Here is a 10553-nt window from a genome sequence, read left to right as displayed (position 1 = left end):
TGATTAAATGATTGCTCACCTCTTGGAATGAAAATGTAAGACGAGTAGCAGCAAGTTTTGTCACTTACGCAAAGAAGTATTCCAGGTCACAAAGCTACCAAGAAGTCACTTGGAATGGGATTCAACCTTGTTGAGGTTAAAAGATTCATTGTCATAGAATCGCTGAAATCCAATTCTCCACATGCTTGCCATTATGGCAATTTAGATGTGAAGTTTTTATATCTCTGTCAATCTATTTCTTTTGAGAAGGAGATAAGAGCTGTGTCCATAATCTAGCTAACAAAGAGATGATTCCTCAACCACAAGGTTGGTGAACACCTTATAATCCTTCTATTGGCCCTGTTGAACTAGTTTGCCATTGTTTTTGCACTCTATTGAGTTTAAATTTGCCTCTGAGAAGGATTGTCTTCCCTCATTTCCCCCCTCCCTCTTTTTCGCTCATCTTGCAAAGCATGCCTCATTCTTAAAAAGGGCCATTGACTAGCTAGGGCATTATATATTTGACAAAATGAAAATGAACTAATCTTTGATCTAAACAAAATTGAACTGGACTTTGTACTAAAAACATGAAAGGTATTGATAGAGAGAGAGAGAGAGAAATAGAAATGAACACCACATTTAACCTCTTAGAAGAAACATAAGGCAAGAAAAACAAGAGAGAGAGAGAGAGAGAGAGAGAGAGAGAGAGAGAGAGAGAGTTGTGTTTTTGTTTTTGCTTTTGTTTTTCTTGCCTTCTATTTCTTCTAAGAGGTTAAATGTGGTGTTCATTTCTATTTGTCTCTTTCTCTTTTGTTCTTTCTCTCTTCAAGCATTTTTTTGTTCAGTAGCTGAAATAACAACAAATATATAAATATAAAAATCTTGGATATGTGGATATACATATATATATATATATATAGAGAGAGAGAGAGAGAGAGAAAGAGAGAAAAGAAACATAAAACTTGACCATTGTTGTTAGTGAGATTTATAGAATTCAAGAAACAAAGGGGGAAAATCAAGAACACTACAGCCTCTTCTTCAACACTTTCTCACACATACATACACAAACATATATAGAAGTTGATGAAAAGAGGTTTTTACTAAAAACGGAAAGATTCGAAGGAGCTTACCAACATATCTGATTCGAAACCCCCATATTTGGATCATGTGTTCTTTAAAACCTTCAGATCTGGCACCACCACTGTCATTCTCTTCCACCACTGTGTAGACACCCCATTTTTGACCGTCCTCAAGACTTGGACGTCACCGTTTGAACACTCGGTGATCATCCATGATTGTGTTCGTTTGGAGTTCTCGGAGGTCTCGGCTCGCGCGCCTTGCCTCAGGATCCCCGAACTCGACTGTTTAGTGTCTGGTTTTGCACCAAACACTTTTGTTTTGCCTTAGAGGGGCAGGGAATGCCTTGTGAGACATCCCCATACACCACCGGCAGTGGCTGGAGGCCACCGGCTGGTCTTTTTCTTCCATCGGCACTTTTGTTTGCCGGTCGGCACATTTTATTGCCGGTCGGCATAATTTGTTGCCGGTCGGCACTGTTTTTTGCCGAAATAACATTTTTGGGCAGCCGACCACTGTTCCTCCACTTTATGGAGATATTTTGTGCCAGCTGTGATAGCTGGCACCAACTCCTTTCCCCTCCATACACGTGTATGGAGGGATTTCCCTCTAGCCAAGCTTGTTGAATAAGCTTTGCAAGAGGGAGTCCTATAAGAGAGAGGCTTTCCTCTTGGTTCTAGGTTAGAAAAACAGAAGCAAAAATCAGCCTTTAGAGATATAGATACATATTATATCTATACCTCTCTCCCTCTCCCTTCTTGTGTGTGTTTCTTGGCCCAAAAGGTGTGTTTTACCTTACTTTTGCACCATTACACACACCATTACACCTTAGTCCGAGATTGAGGGACTTGGGGAAGTTGTTTCTTGAGTTTTGGACTGGTTTTGATCCAAAGAAGGAGGTTAGACCATTTGTTCTTCAAGGGTTCTTCAAGGGTGAGCATCTTCCCGTTTATTCCCCAAACTTGCATTGGTTTTCTACCTATTTTGTTTATTGTTTTGGCTCTTGTGTATAACATAAAAAAGGCTCATATTTTCCTGCTCTAACACTTTCATTAAGGTCACTTTGTGGTTAGATTGCAAACTCACCCTCATAGGCCTTGTTTAGCCTATTTTGGTGCCTCTTTGATAAGGTTTTGTTCACTTCAGCATCTTGATCTTTTCATCACTAAAAATCAGTGTATTTTAGTGTCAAAAAGGTTGGTTTGAAGTCTTGCATAGGGGAGGGACACCCCTCTCCCTTTATGGTTTTGTTTCTTTGCTTTTTGGGCTCAAGAGAGTAGCATGTGTGCTTGTTGTTTCTTGGCTTCATTTCAACATTTTTTTAGGCATGTTAGGTTATATATAATCTCTGTTTTTGGTCAAATTTGTGCCTCCTTGCATGCTTGTAATACTTGTTTTGTATTGCTCTACTTTGCTTAGAAGTGCACGTCATGGTTAGGCCATGATTCTTGTGAGAGTTGGCTTAGTTCCATGAAGTTCTTGGTGATGTTTTTCCATGCTTAAGGTTTATTGGTTATCCATTTAGCCATGCTTGACATGTTTGTGAGGGTTGCTTTGTATTTTAGCTTAAAAGCTTTGAGCTTGATGGCCTCTAGCATATATGTTTGTGACTACCCTCTTGGTCTAATATCATCTAAGGACTTTCTTTTTAGTCCAAGAATCATGCCTACATGTGTGCATGCATGGTCTTTTTCATATCTTGAGGGTGTGTCTTCCTATGCCTAAGAATGAGCCTTGGTGTATTTGTTTCATGGGGTTTATTTTAGTTGCCATATTAGGGGGTTTTGGGGTCCTATCTTGCATGCATAAATTCTGTTTTTACTTGTTTTAATCATGCCATGAATGGTCATGTTGGTGGGGGTAAGTTGTCTCCTTTTGTGCCTTAGCTTTGGGACCATAAGTTTGCTTGTTAACATGAGTTGATTATCTATCATTTTAAGCACTTTTGGCCACTGTTTTGAGAAGGGTGAGGGCCTGCCCCTTTGCCACTTCAAGCCCTCTTGCATGCTTGCTCCATGTTTGTTGCATATTTGTTCCATTAAGCTTTGTAGCACATCAATTCCATGGTCAATTTGCTCCATGTTTGCATCATGTTTGTATCTTGTGTGCTTGGTATCATACATTTTGTCATGATAGTTGCATATTGCTTGTTGTGTTTTACATCTTGGTGGCATGATACATTTGAGGCTTGTGAGCATTACATGCATTGCATTTACTTGGTTTGGGGTGTCAAACCAAGTGTGGGAGTCAAGGACCATTCATACTTCAAGTGATGTAATGTGCCTCGATCCTCGGTCATCGGGACCTTTGACTCCAACTTGATAAGGCCCCGGTTTTCATGTTGTTTGTTGCATGCATTTTCATATCAAATGGCAAATTCGATCCTTTGACCCACCATGTACCATTGATGGTTCAAGGATCGAAAGTCATGCTTCTTTGAGTTCAAAATATGATAAGAAGTAGGACCATGCTTACATGTGTCCAAAAACTCCATGCTATGCACTGTCTGTTCTCTGTTTGCTGTCAAATTGTCTGCTGCAGGAAGTTTCTGCTGACCGGCAGAATTTAGTGCCGACCGGCACTATCTGGAGTGCCGATGAATCCGATAAAGTGCCGACGGGAATTTTGAAGTGCCGGTGGCAATTCTGTCTGGCCGGTGGTGCTCTGCAGGATGCAAAGAGCTTGTTCCAGTACTTTGGCAATTTTCAGAAAGACAAGGCAGTACAAACAGAGGCGACAAGAGTGTAGCACGGGTTTTCCGGGCAGGACGGATCCGAGCATGCATCACTCGCGCATCCCGAGGCAGAGGCTGTGGCCACCCTCTTCTTTCCTTTTGTTTCCTTTCTTTTAATTAATTAAGGAAGTTTTGTAATAATTTTATTTGTTCATTATTTTGGGACTGTAATATTAATTCGAACCCTCTGAGTGAGGGTAAACATGTAATAAGTGTGGGTGAGTGTGTGTATGTCTTCCAACCCCCATTTCTTTCTTCCCTTTTATTTATCTGTTTATAATGGTAGATTAGGGCATTTTTGAGATTAGCATACCTTATGATATGCATGCGTGCATTCATGCATCTGTTTGGCATGCACTGGGCTCGGTACATCATACTAACCGCATTCGTATTTTCAAATTCCAAAATTGAATATATGAAACAGTTGGTTGCATATCATATGCCATATTTAGGTCAACCGAGCCTACCTAAAAAAAAATTGCATCTTGTGTGTGTTGCATTAGGCAAAATAACATGAACTAGGACACGCACATTTGCTAACTAGTTTATTGTTTTGGCACGGAGTACAATGTAAGTGGTTATGCTTTAGCATCCAACATGCGTGTGAATGTTGCCATAAAAGTATGCTTGCCATGCGGTTAAGTGTTTACATGAGATAAATTGCTTGAATGCCTGTGGGTGGAGGTCAAACTGCTTAAATTGGGATAATGCGTTAAAACTATATTTGTTTTAAGCCCACTAGATAGTGGCAAAACCGTCTTTTCTAAAAAAGCCCACTTGAGGGTGGCAAAACCTGCATTTTAGCCTACTTATGAGTAACAACCCATTTTTTTAAAAAAAATGAACATAGAATGTTTTGTTCCAATTTGGGCAATTTGGTCTATACTTGTTTGCTGCGCGTATAACATAGTAATCTTAGGCTAATAATTGGAATAAGGATACATAAACATTTTCAAAACTGGATATCACGGTTAATAGAGGCCGGTCTTCGGACCGGGCGAAAGGGGGTGCTCATAGCTGACCTTCCCCGATCGTACCCAAGCTCCCGAGCCGAGACAACTCCGGTGATGACGGACATGTGGCCTTCGGCACCGAGTCAGGGTTTCCTAAATTCTCCCATAAAAAAATATTTAGGTGGCGACTCTGTATCTGGCAAAGCAGTCCATGTTTGACACTTCTTTCAAAAAAATCTGTTTCTCAAAACGATTTGCCAGATTTGGACTCTTTGGTTCAAGATTAAGAACCGCGACACAAATCGAGTCCGAACTGTAGCGAGGCCCACGCGGGCGCCGTCTACACACTGTAGCTATCGATCTGAGGCGATAATGAGAAGACAACAGCGGCGGTGAGTGTGGATGAGATCGACAGAGGAGAGAGAGAGAGAGAGAGAGAGAGATGAGTCTGGTGACAGAGGAGTGAAAATGAGCGCGAGAGAAAAAAAATGAAATCGAAATCAAAATCACTGAGCTTGATGCAGATCAATTTGATGTAGATAGCTTTACCTCTCAGTAAATGAAATCGATTCTGAAGCTTGATGCAGATAGGTTTACCTCTCAGTGATTTCTATGTAAATGGAATAGGTAAACAAATTAAATCACCGAGCTGATTCCAATCGATTCCTATTCTGAAATCACTCTGAGATGTAAGGGATCACCGAGCTGAAGTGAGAGAGTGAACGAGAGATTTGAGGCATCTTCTTTCTGAGACTGAAGAGTAAAGAATGAGAGTCTCAAGAGGGAGGGAGGGGGTGTGAGAGATTATAACACATTTGGAGGCATTTTCTATCAGCTAAACGGTGCCGTTTTGATTAGCACAAAAGGCAACATTTATAAAACGCCGTTAAATATTAAAAAATACGACGTTTAAGAAAATGCCATTATATAAACGCCATTAAAACAAACATTTCCTGTAGTGATTATCAAAAATAAACAAATAATGAAGTCAAAATAAATACTTGGACAAGAATCATCACCCTAGTAAAATACCAAAATTTACTAGTATGTCAAACTCTACCTACGTCCAAATATCTTGCTCTTTTTAAAGAGACTTAAGTATTTCTTGGTTAACAAAACATATTTACCAATGCGAGAACATTTTGTATTGACCTGTCTCTTCCATTATACAACAACATAACTGAAAGTTTATTGACTCAAACTAATTCTGCACAAATAAATGAGCACAAAACACTGCTGGAAAACAAACTTTTAGTGGCGTTTAAAAAACGCCACTATAAGTGCCAAAAACGCCGCCAATTCCTTTTGCGACGCTTAGCACCAAACGCCGAGGACGCGGCCATCGCTATAGCTTTGTAGCGTTTTAAAAATGTCGTAATATTGGTATAGGTAGCGTTTTTAAAAACGCCGCAAATGTCCTACTACACACTCACTGACGTCACTGACGATATTTAGCGACGTTTTGGAAAAACGCCATCATATCTTTTTTAAAAATATGACCATTAGTGAGTAGGGTTTAAGAGGCGTTTGTAGAAACGCCGCCATATCCCTTTTTTTCTTTTTTTTTGAAATTGTGCTAATTTTATTTGATTGAACTAAAAAAATATCTGTAATAGCACTAATATAAAATAATAACTCCCATTCAAATAGCTGTAATGAAGCATTAATTCACTTTCTCATTCAATTAATATCTAATTACCATTACCCACAAAATTAACATATCCAAAATCCAAAAATCATGTTTTAACATTAACCACAAACTGACATATATCCAAAAATCATGTCTCAGCATTAAAGTCATAGTCTTCACTAGTCTACATGCCTGCATCAGAACATAAACTGCAATCAAATTCACCAAAATAAACACAAATTGAATAATTTGTACCCAATACTTATAAACAGTACTTAAAACTTGAAGAAGCACTAACAATAAGATTTTATCACATACCAAGAAGCACTAAATACATATAAAGAAACGGGCATACCCAAAGACAATACAGACACATATGAGAATCATGTACAATTAAATAAATAATGCTTTCATAGCATAAACAAATTTAGAGACCATTTGATCTAACTCGCACTCATCAAATTAGGCAAGACTTCTGAAGGGTCTTAACATATTTTTTCTTTTAGAATGTGTATAACCTTATCAAATTGAGATTTGCCATCACATACAAATTCAAATTTTAATCTAACCAAAAATTTGGGCCAATGTTGAACAAGTCTATGATGAACAAATCTAGACCTTTAATTGACAATTAAAAAAAAATAATTGATGGCACCATTTGATGCTCTCCAATTCGACAAACACCATTCTTTCTAAAAGAATTGTCAGTGACATGTTTGTTGTGTTTTGGTTAGGAACTTTTTTAGAATCATTTGCGGCCAACTATATATATTTTAAGTAAATGTCAACTGAAATCAAAGACAATAAACTGCTTGTGAACAGCAATATGGTACCTGCAATAATTCTTCAACTATGTCCTTTGCATTTCAAACATCACACATGCCATAGAGCAGATCAAGAGCACGTCTCCGAATACTATGAGGGTTAAATCATTGTCAGTAAATCATAGGTACATAAACAAGCATACTAGCACTACGAATGAATTTAGAATAACGACTATATATATATTTTTATATGCGTAGGATCAAGGGGACTTGTGCCCCTGACATAAAGATTGGGAGTCCAACTGGGTAACACTTAAGCCTACAATCTCAAATATCATTAATAATCAGTAATGAAAAGCAGCCCAATTAATGCGTCACTGTTTGCTTAGGTGAGCATTTTAGATTGTTGGAGCTACATAGTGCAATCTAGAATGCTCACAATGGTACAACTGGTAAGGCTAGGGTTGAGGGGGTGGTGATGGTGGAGGAGGGTACCCTTGATTGAAGTAACCTTGATATCCTGGCTGTTGTGGCGCCGAGTATGGATACCCTGCTGGCTATGGAGCATACCCTTTGTATGGCGGTGCCGGTGGCGCTGAGGGGTACCCAAGCGGAGGGTATGTTGTTCCATACCCTATTTAAAAACAGATTACCCATCTCAATCAATCAAATTTTTTAAATTTTATATCAAATCGGAACTTAAAAACCCCAAAATTTAAAAACAAAAACAAATTACGATAAAATATGATTTCCACAATTCTTTAAGAACATTCACTACACTGCAAATGTTGGCTATCGCTACACTGCAGATATGCTCCCACATCTGTGAAGCTATCATTTCATCCAAAAACGTAAATGATAGATCACATTGTGCACTCTGTTAGAAACTCTACCACATACTACCTAAACTAATCATGACAAGTAATAAAACACTATGAGTCTATGAGTGTCATGTTCAGCATAATCTATACTACTTATTTACCCTTAATAAGAGGAATCGATACCCTTATATCTAGAAATGGATACATTTCAATAAAAGTTTAGTGAAAGAATGAAGAAACTAAAAATTTCTACAATGCTCTTGATAAATGATGATAAATTTAAGAAATGCATTACTTTTACCTTGATAAATTTAGAACATAAGAGACCTTGAGATTGGGGAATATAAATAGACACTTCACAATAACAAGGGTTGATGAATAAATATATTTTTTTTAAAATTAAATTTTTTTTTTTTAATTTTACCTTGTTAGTTCTTTTTTTTTCTTCTTCTTCTTCTTTGAAAGGTGAACCTACATTTAATAAAAACAAGTATTTTAATTAATAAGGTCTTGTATTGCCAAAAAGGCTTTGATTAAATGATTGCTCACCTCTTGGAACGAAAATGTAAGACGAGTAGCAGCAAGTTTTGTCACTTAAGCAAAGAAGTATTCCAGGTCACAGAGCTACCAAGAAGTCACTTGGAATAGGATTCAACCTTGTTGAGGTTAAAAGATTCATTGTCATAGAATCGCTGAAATCCAATTCTCCACATGCTTGCCATTATGGCAATTCAGATGTGAAGTTTTTATATCTCTGTCAATCTATTTCTTTTGAGAAGGAGATAAGAGCTGGGTCCATAATCTAGCTAACAAAGAGATGATTCCTCAACCACAAGGTTGGTGAACACCTTATAATCCTTCTATTGGCCCTGTTGAACTAGTTTGCCATTGTTTTTGCACTCTATTGAGTTTAAATTTGCCTTTGATAAGGATTGTCTTCCCTCATTTCCCCCCTCCCTCTTTTTCGCTCATCTTGCAAAGCGTGCCTCATTCTTAAAAAGGGCCATTGACTAGCTAGGGCATTATATATTTGACAAAATGAAAATGAACTAATCTCTGATCTAAACAAAATTGAACTGGACTTTGTACTAAAAACATGAAAGGTATTGAGAGAGAGAGAGAGAGAAATAGAAATGAACACCACATTTAACCTCTTAGAAGAAACAGAAGGCAAGAAAAACAAGAGAGAGAGAGAGAGAGAGTTGTGTTTTTGTTTTTGCTTTTGCTTTTGTTTTTCTTGCCTTCTGTTTCTTCTAAGAGGTTAAATGTGGTGTTCATTTCTATTTCTCTCTCTCTCTCTTTCTCTCTCTTATTTTTTCTCTCTTCAAGCATTTTTTTGTTCAGCAGCTGAAACAACAACAAATATATAAATATACAAATCTTGGATATGTGGATATACATACATATATATATATATAGAGAGAGAGAGAACAGAAACATAAAACTTGACCATTGTTGTTAGTGAGATTTATAGAATTCAAGAAACAAAGGGGGAAAATCAAGAACACTACAGCCTCTTCTTCAACACTTTCTCACACACACATACACAAACATATACAGAAGTTGATGAAAAGAGGTTTTTACTGAAAACGGAAGGATTCGAAGGAGCTTACCAACATATCTGATTCGAAACCCCCATATTTGGATCAGGTGTTCTTTGAAACCTTCAGATCTGGCTTTAATTAGTTCGAAATCCTTCAAATCTCATCTCTTGTTCTTTTCTTCAGAACTAGCACCACCACTGCCATCCTCTTCCACTACTGTAGCTGTCAATTTTATAATAAAAAAATATTCGTTAAAATCGAGGTATGTGATTTATATATTCATCTAGTTATAAAATTGTCATGTTCATATATTCTCACGCATTTCTTTACAGGAGAAGGATTTTTGATAAATTGGTTTTTTTTGTTTTTAGTCAATGTAATTTTACAGTAGCTGAAGAGATGTTAGATTTAAAATGTCAAGATTAACTTGATAATAAATTATTGGGCTTTACCGGACTAAAACTTTAGGACCTAAATGATGCTTTAATTGCTGGAAATTTGTTTAGGCTTTATAAGGCCCAAACGGACTTTAATTGTAGGGTCCATTTTAGGGAAAATTACCATGTAGTCCTATGTAGGGGATCTATTTCCCTTCTGATCCCAATTTATTTTTAATAGATCAATAGGTCCACAGTTTTTTAAGTTTTATACCCAGAGGTCCCGTTTTTTATTTTCGTATTTTTAAATGACTGTATTACCCTTTGTTTTGAGATCTATATATACGGGAAAAATCAAATTTTTGCTCCGTTTAAAAAAAAGAAATCAAATCTTCGTCTCCGCGATCTCGATTTCTCTTCATTGTGGCGATCTCATTGTGCTGTGTGGTCGATCTCATTGTGCTGTGAGGTGGATCTGGTTGTGCGATTTGAATCTCTGTGTACAGGCGATATCTGCGTACGTTGTCGCTCTCTCTCTCTCTCTCTCTCTCTGGTGATAGATATATGTATGTGTATGTATGTATCTGTCGATACATAGATATACATATATATGTATATATATATATATATGTCTGTGTGTGTATGTGGTTTGTATTTGTCGATATATATGTATG

The sequence above is a fragment of the Camellia sinensis genome, chromosome 13 (genome assembly GCF_055761805.1).
Source record: "Camellia sinensis isolate YWXY chromosome 13, ASM5576180v1, whole genome shotgun sequence".
NCBI classification, from domain to species: domain Eukaryota; kingdom Viridiplantae; phylum Streptophyta; class Magnoliopsida; order Ericales; family Theaceae; genus Camellia; species Camellia sinensis.
This window is presented reverse-complemented; position numbering follows the sequence as displayed.